The 7,734-nt window shown below is 39.4% G+C and overlaps 1 protein-coding gene across 4 annotated transcripts in view; it reads right to left on the reverse strand.

Annotated features, from left to right (window-relative positions):
• Positions 1-7,734, reverse strand: part of C15H12orf43 (chromosome 15 C12orf43 homolog) — a 38,563-nt gene that overhangs the window by 4,213 nt on the left and 26,616 nt on the right. For 3 of the 4 annotated variants that reach the window (XR_012155130.2, XR_012155128.1, XM_073313431.1), the window contains one exon: positions 5,417-6,899. The gene's annotated coding sequence lies outside the window, so the exon portion shown is untranslated. Of the gene's footprint in view, positions 1-5,416; positions 6,900-7,734 lie in introns of those variants that run through there. The other variant, XR_012155129.1, reaches the window with a different exon arrangement.

Genomic DNA, 7,734 nt, shown 5'->3' on the forward strand with positions numbered 1-7,734 from the left:
TTCCCCCCACACCCCACTCTCCTGCTGGTAATAGCTTATCTAAAAATCATTCTCCTTACAATGTGTATGATAATCAAGTTGGGCCATTTCCAGCACAAATCCAGGGTTTAACAAGAACATCTGGGGGGAGGGAGGGGTAGGAAAAAACAAGGGGAAATAGGTTACCTTGCATAATGACTTAGCCACTCCCAGTCTCTATTCAAGCCTAAATTAATTGTATCCAATTTGCAAATGAATTCCAATTCAACAATCTCTCGCTGGAGTCTGGTTTTGAAGTTTTTCTTTTGTAATATCGCAACTTTCATGTCTGTAATCGCGTGACCAGAGAGATTGAAGTGTTCTCCAACTGGTTTATGAATGTTATAATTCTTGACATCTGATTTGTGTCCATTTATTCTTTTACGTAGAGACTGTCCAGTTTGACCAATGTACATGGCAGAGGGGCATTGCTGGAAATGGCCCAACTTGATTATCATACACATTGTAAGGAGAGTGATCACTTTAGATAAGCTATTACCAGCAGGAGAGTGGGGTGGGGGGAAAGAAAACCTTTTGTAGTGGTAAACGCCCATTTTTTCATGGTCTGTGTGTATAAAAAGCTTCTGTACTTTCCACAGTATGCATCCGATTAAGTGAGCTGTAGCTCACGAAAGCTTATGCTCAAATAAATTGGTTAGTCTCTAAGGTGCCACAAGTACTCCTTTTCTTTTTGCGAATACAGACTAATACGGCTGTTACTCTGAAACCTGTTAATTAAGAGTGAGCTCCCAGGGCACAAATCATCATAATCATCATCCTTTGCACTTATAATAGCTCCTTTTCACTGTAAAAGGGGGATTAGGAGGAGGAGGGCAGCTTCCCTATCTGGGAAGAGGAAGGATAGTGAAGTTAAATTAATTCATGCCAGTAAAGTACTGACACACTCAGCTAGAGATGTAGTAAAATAGTAAATGATTATTAAAGGAACTATTGCCCTGTTTTTCCCTTGCTAATGTCACTGTGGCTGTTACATTAATGGAACTATATGGGCTCCGTCTGGTGGTCTCTTTATTATAGGAAGATATGTGTTTGTTCCTTCCCCAGATGTTCCTTGGAGCCATGATGTGGATAAATCAGGGGCAGACTTTGCCATAGAAAACTGCAATGTTTATTTATCAGCACGTATAAGAGGAATAGTTGAGTACGATGGATGTAATTCAATACAATGGTTACAATTTATGTTGTTGACAGAACAAATCAGATGTTATGGGCCTGAATTTGCTCTCAATTCTGTTCAAGCAACCTTCTGATTTAGGAGTAGATGGCTGTAAAGAGCAGAATTCAGGCCAACAGCTCTAAAATAAGAATAATACCTATATAGCACCCCCACATGGTACTTTCATGTCATGGCATTTATTGCTAATCTGCAGTTAACTACTTTATTAAATATTCTTGACAATAGCAACAATACTAGAATGGTTAATCAAAAGTAGAGTATTATTATTCAGTAGAATAGAATGCCTCATTCAAGATACAGGAGATGCACCTTGGTCCAAAAGTCTGTCAGGAAATGCCAGCAATTTAAACACTGTAAGACAACTCCAATGCAGTGCACTGTCCTATCCACTGTTTGGGAGGAAGTGAAGGAGATTATTAATTATTAGCTGAAAGTAACATGCACAGAACTTTAGAAAGGCAATGTCATTTTTTTTCTCTCACCCTTAAAAAAATACATATTGAAGGTTAAACCTAAAATCTGCTTCCTTCTTGATTTATTTCTCCTTTATGCATTCACACTGATTTGTTAATGTAAAGTTGCTTATGAGCACTGGATTGAGCAAACTTCTTTATTATTGTAGGGTTACCTATATTATTTTGTCACTGAAGGGTTCATCTTCAGCAGTGGGCTGCTGTGACTACATTTATTCATAATTGGGAGGAAAACAGTAGTGATTAATTTTGCACAAAAAATAGACATTAAAAAACAATAAAATGGATGTTGAAAACAGATATAAGAAAAAAAGACAGGTGTCATTTTGAGCCTATGAATCTTAAACGCTTCCTTTCACTAGTAGAGCTGCAAACATCATATGAGGCATGGTAACTTAGTTCACATTACAGCCTAAATTAATCAAGTAATTCACAACTCAGTAAGTTAGTGATTTCAGATAAGGAAGTCCGCAAACACTGAACATTTATATTAAACAAGAACATTGATGCAGCAAAAACAAGTCCTTATTATGCAAATATTCATTATAATGGCAAAAGCTGCCAGGTGCTATGCCATTAAGTCACAAGAATCTCTGCTGTCCAAATTTGTGCCACTGTACATTTTAGTTCTTGTTCTAGTAGTAGGACTGTAACCTAACTGGGTAAAGCACTTCAGCCTCCTCCTTTAACCTATGCCACAACTATAACGTCCTCATGGGATACTGCACCAGTTGCAATAATCAGAGAAAATCTAGCAAACTCTTAATTTAAAAGGAAGAGCACTGCTGGTGAGGTTGTCAATGAAACATTTTCTCCCTGCCCTCTTGCTTTGCATCTGATAGAGCCAGTTTTTCAACTGTAGGACATGTTGCAAAGCTCATCTTTTCTCTTGGGTTATTCAGGAAGGGAGTATTTGAGGCAGGGTATTAGTTTAGGGGTTCTGAACTTTTTATCAGTTTATCTGTGATTTGATGGATTGTGTGGGGAAACAGCTTTTAGGCAGTAACGTTTTTATATTAAGAATGTTTACCCTTCGATTTTTTTTTTAATTATTTGTCCAGGCATCTGGAGTTTACAATAGGCACCTCTGAAAGATTAAAAGTAGTAAATCCTTTGGTTCCAACTGGCTTTCAGATGCAGCCATTCTGAAATTTTCCATGTCTGGAGCTTGCAAGGGGGACCAGAACTAGCTGGGAGATGGTTTCTGAGTGCATCAAGAAGCTATATCCTGTGGTTTTATAGAAAGATTATTGGATATTATCTTCCTCACTTGTGTCTTTCAGTAATGAGTCCAGATGTTGGCTCCTCTTTTCAAGAGCGGGCTCTTCCCAAGAAGCAACTAAGAAATCAAACGTGTCTAAGTTTAGGTGGTGTTCAGAAGAAATGGGGGCACTTCCTGGACAGGTACGTTTGTGCCCAAAGTACTCAATTCAAGGAACGCTGCTGTGTAATACAGAAGATAATTCGCTATGCTGCACAGAATAGTGAGTTCATTACACTACACTAACAGAAGAGCAAACTCTAAAAAAATAAAGAAAAACATAATACTACACTAGGCACTTTACAAGTGTGACAGAAAAATGTTAATGTCTTAAATATAACTAAATAGAATAATTCACAATCAAATGGGAAGCCGCAATCTTCACAGTATGATGATATAGAGCAGGATTTGGGAACATAAATCCCAGATGTATTTTTAAAAAATTGGTCTCAATCACTGTAAAATTAACCTTCCCCTCTTCACGAAAATATAGAATGCAATTGCATTATCTGTGAAAGGTTTAATAAGGTTGTGTGGGACTATTATACCCCTTCAGAGGCTCTCAGTAGTGGCAAAAATGCAGATGGCCAGTTTACACTTTGCTCCTAGTTTGTGTCAATCTTCATCCAAACTGATAAATGCTGCATGTGTGAAGTTTGCTAAGAGGTGCTAATTGCTACAGTAATTCCCACCTAAACTGACCAAATGGACGCAACTGTGATAATCGTATCTGTCCATGGGAAATGTGAGCTGTACCCCAAGTTGTGCTGTCTGGAATCCTCCCACACACAATCTCCCAGGATTGTGCTCTGTCCATGGTAGCCATTCAGAGAGGTAGCTCATCACCTTTTTTCACCAGAAAATAGGGTGTTTCCCCAAGTTATTGCTTACTCTTTATTCCTTTGCTATCTCCTGCACATTTAAAGACTGTGAGTCACAATTACCTTTGCTTTGATGAATAAAAAGTGGAGATGGCTTTCTCAAGACCCAACCAGCTCTGCTCCAAACCTCAGCCAGAGCAGGTCATTGGACAGTGTCACACAAGACTTCAAGTCCCCAACATGAGCAGCAATCTTTTTATGGTCAGTGTCAATTCAGATTTTTTTTAAGCGTCTGAACTCCGAGGAGTCCCAAATGACAGGAAGGAGGATGATCTTGTAGTTCAGGCTTGGAGAGCTGGCCTCTATTCGTGGCTCTGCAACATGTTTCCTACGTGACCCTGGAAAAGTCACTTAACCTTTTGGTACCTTGGTTTCCATCTGCAAAATACCTACATCATAAAGCAATTTAAGCTCTGCAAATGAAAAATGCTATATAATTATTTTAATTCATCTACCTTCTCAGGGTATGTAATTGTGATACTTAATTCACTGATGTTTGTAAATCACTTTGAGGTCCACAAATGAAGGCATCTGATCCCTGTCATGTATCATTTTTCAAAACCTTGAACTCCCTACAATTGCCAAACGCTGATGATGACTGGAACTTGGGCTCCTGTGACTTGGCTGCACCATAATAAAGCCATTTGGAAGAGAGATTCCTCAGTTTATTCCCACATACCATGAATATGGAACCTGAAGGTTGTTTTTTTTTTTAACTTTAGTAAGAATGAGACCGAGATATAGAATAATCTGTTTTAGTGTAGGAGGAAGGGATAACCCAGTGGTTTGAACATTGGCCTGCTAAACCCAGGGTTGTGAGTTCAGTCCTTGAGGGGGTCATTTAGGGATTTGGGGCAAAAATTGGGGATTGGTCCTGTTTTGAGCAGGGGGCTGGACTAGATGACCTCCTGAGGTCCCTTCCAACCCTGATATTCTAGGATTCTATAAAAATGCAGTCAGGGAGCAAGATTCTTGTAATGACATGAGGCAGTCCCAGAATCTCCGTCCACCCTGGGGCCTTCCTAGCATTATTCCAAATTCCTTTTTTGAAAGGAAAAGTGTCAGGTCAAATTAAGTCTAGAATTTGGGGTTTTGTGGTTTTAAAGTAAGTTTTACTAAATTTAATATTGATATAAATGATATAAAAAAAAAAACAGTAGAATGAGTTTGTTTGGATTTAAATCTTCCTCTGCAGTGACTGCAGCCCAGACATTACAACACTGTGATAGTGCATAACGGTCTGAAAGTGAAAGTGAAATTTACTATATTTTAATTGCCCAGGAAATAATTTTCTATTTATATGAAAAGGGGTATTGGTAGGTCAAAACAGAGCCCAAACTTGTGATGAGAAAAAGTTCATTTTTACAAAACCTAACAATAAAAATATTTCCAAGGTTATTTTTATTATTATTGCTGCAAAGAATAAAGTTTATTTTAAAGAATAAGATTCCTTTTCAGCATCTTTGTAATATAGATGAACCAGAAAGTGAAATTATAGGAAACAAATATGAACTTGACTAGTCTAAGTTCATTATTTACTTTTTTGCAAATCAGAACAAGAACAAATGGATATAAAACTGGCCATGAACAAATTCAGGGTGAAAATTAAAAGGAGGTTTCTAACCATCAGAAGGATGAGGTTCTGGAACAGCCTCTCAATAGGAGTTGGTGCAAACAACTTAATTAATTTTAAGGGAGAGCTGGACAAATTTATGAGAACTGTATGATAGGATTGCTTTTGATGGTGGAAGTAGGTCTCACTTCTGGTTTATGTCATATGTTCCTAAATCTCATGCGTCTGGGTTTCACCTGGCAACCGACGGAGATCAGGAAGGAATTGTGCCCCCAATGTATTCTGTGAGAATTTTGTTGTCTCTTTCCTTTGAGGCATCAGGGATGACCCTGGCTGGAGATGAGACATCGGTGGGGTGGGCCAGGATTCTGAGGTGGCACCAACTCCAAGCATTCTCTTTCTCAAGTGTTTGGGTGACTGATTCTTGCTCATATGCTCAAGGTCTAACTGATTGCCATATATGGGGTTGGGAAGGAATTTTCCCACCTGTCAAATTGGCAGTGACCCTGGAGGTTTTTCACTGTCCTCTGCAGCATGTCAGTCACTTGCCAGGCTTATCTGGATATATCTCATGTAATCATTTCCCTGCCATTACAAGGGCCTTGAGTAATGGTGTACCTTGGTCCTTCCTAGTCTTCTGTGGATCCTAATACTTTAGGTCTCATTTGGATTTCATGGTGTTGGTGGCCTGTGATATACAGGTCAGACTAGGTCCCTTTTGACCTTAAACTCTATGAAATTATTTCTGATTTTATCTAAAAATGTAACCCAGGGTAGGAAACACATCATTTTTAACCTGAAAGTGTCCTTTTAATGAGTGTTATATATTTCTATACACAAAGAGAATGCATGCACCATTAACCTACACTCCAAATCAGAACTGTCATTTAAAAAAATAAATAAATTACTTTTCTATTTTTCCCTAAATACTGAGGAGCACCTTAGACCAGACAGAAACTTTAAATGTTTCCCTCTAAAGTTTTCCACCCACAGTTGTTTGATCGGAATGTGAACTCTCTTTGTCTAGACGTTGTCCAATCTGCTCTTTATTTTGTTGTATGTTTGAGACAACAAATACAAACATTCTTAAAATAAAAAATACATTTTCAGTCTAAATGATTGATTTTAGTTTAAAGAAAACACCACATGAAAGAACAGCAGTAAAGAGCACAGTGTACATGCATCTCTTTTGCAACATGCTGCAGCAACTCTGGGAACACTATGGCTGTTGTCTCTGCACGCAGAGGTCCTTGAGACATAAAGATGCAACACACAGAAAACGAGGGGATTGCAGTTTCATAGCTACATGCATCACAACTGGGTTTTGTAATTACAACAGAAGCTTTCCAAACTTACAATTGGGGCTCAGACTACAGTATGCTGTGCCTTTAACCAGGCTGAGGCTGGGTTCCAGGACCTGGTCAGCCATGTTAACTTTACTTGTGTATTCTGCCCTGTGCCAAGGAGTGGAGGTGCTTTCTGGAGCAGACGTCATCTGAAACAAAGGCAAACTATTAGTGAAAATCCCTGCTGAAGGGCTGACCCAGCGATCCACTGATGATTTGTTGTCAGAAGCGGCCCTGGGAGTATTGCTGGCCAGGGCAGAAAATGTTTTTAGTGCCCCCTATTGTGGCCAAAGAAAACAAAAAACCACCAAAGAAAAACAGACAGCCAATCAGCCAAGTGGAGAGAAAAAATACCACCAAAACCGTTAGAACTTGCCAGTAAGGGCAAACACCTTCCTTGCCCATCCCTAGAACTGGGCCTGCTTGTTGTGTTGTCATAATGGGGATCCATTTTGAAAAGGAGCTTTGTCCTTCGCTGGCTCAATATGCAATTGAACCTCTACAGAGTGAGGCTTGGGAAGCCACCAAAGGGAAGCGAGTGCCCCAGGTCACTCCGCAGCATCACCTTTGGTCAGTCCTTGGGCTGTGGTGGGAGCTCCATCCAGCCCTCCTCAGCTTGGGCCTTAGAGGGGAGCATATAAAAGGGGGACAAATGTTGGGGAGAGAATCTACAAAGACCCCCATTCTGGTTAAAATCCTACCCTCTCTGATCCCACCAGGGAAACAATCATCCATTCCCGGTCAAGATGGCACAAAATATAAAATCAGTATTGGGAGTTAGAGATCAGACTATTACAAATTGATAATTTTAATTATGCCTTCTGTTTGCCAATCAGAGTAGATACATTCATTCACAGGTGTTAAGGTGAAAAGTAACCATTAACAACATCTAATCTGACTTCCTATACAACAGTGACCAGAGAATTTGACCAAGTGATTCCTGCATCAAGCCCATACCTTTTGGGATTAACTAGTGCATATCTT

Source organism: Lepidochelys kempii, chromosome 15, assembly GCF_965140285.1.
Source record: "Lepidochelys kempii isolate rLepKem1 chromosome 15, rLepKem1.hap1, whole genome shotgun sequence".
Lineage (NCBI taxonomy): Eukaryota > Metazoa > Chordata > Testudines > Cheloniidae > Lepidochelys > Lepidochelys kempii.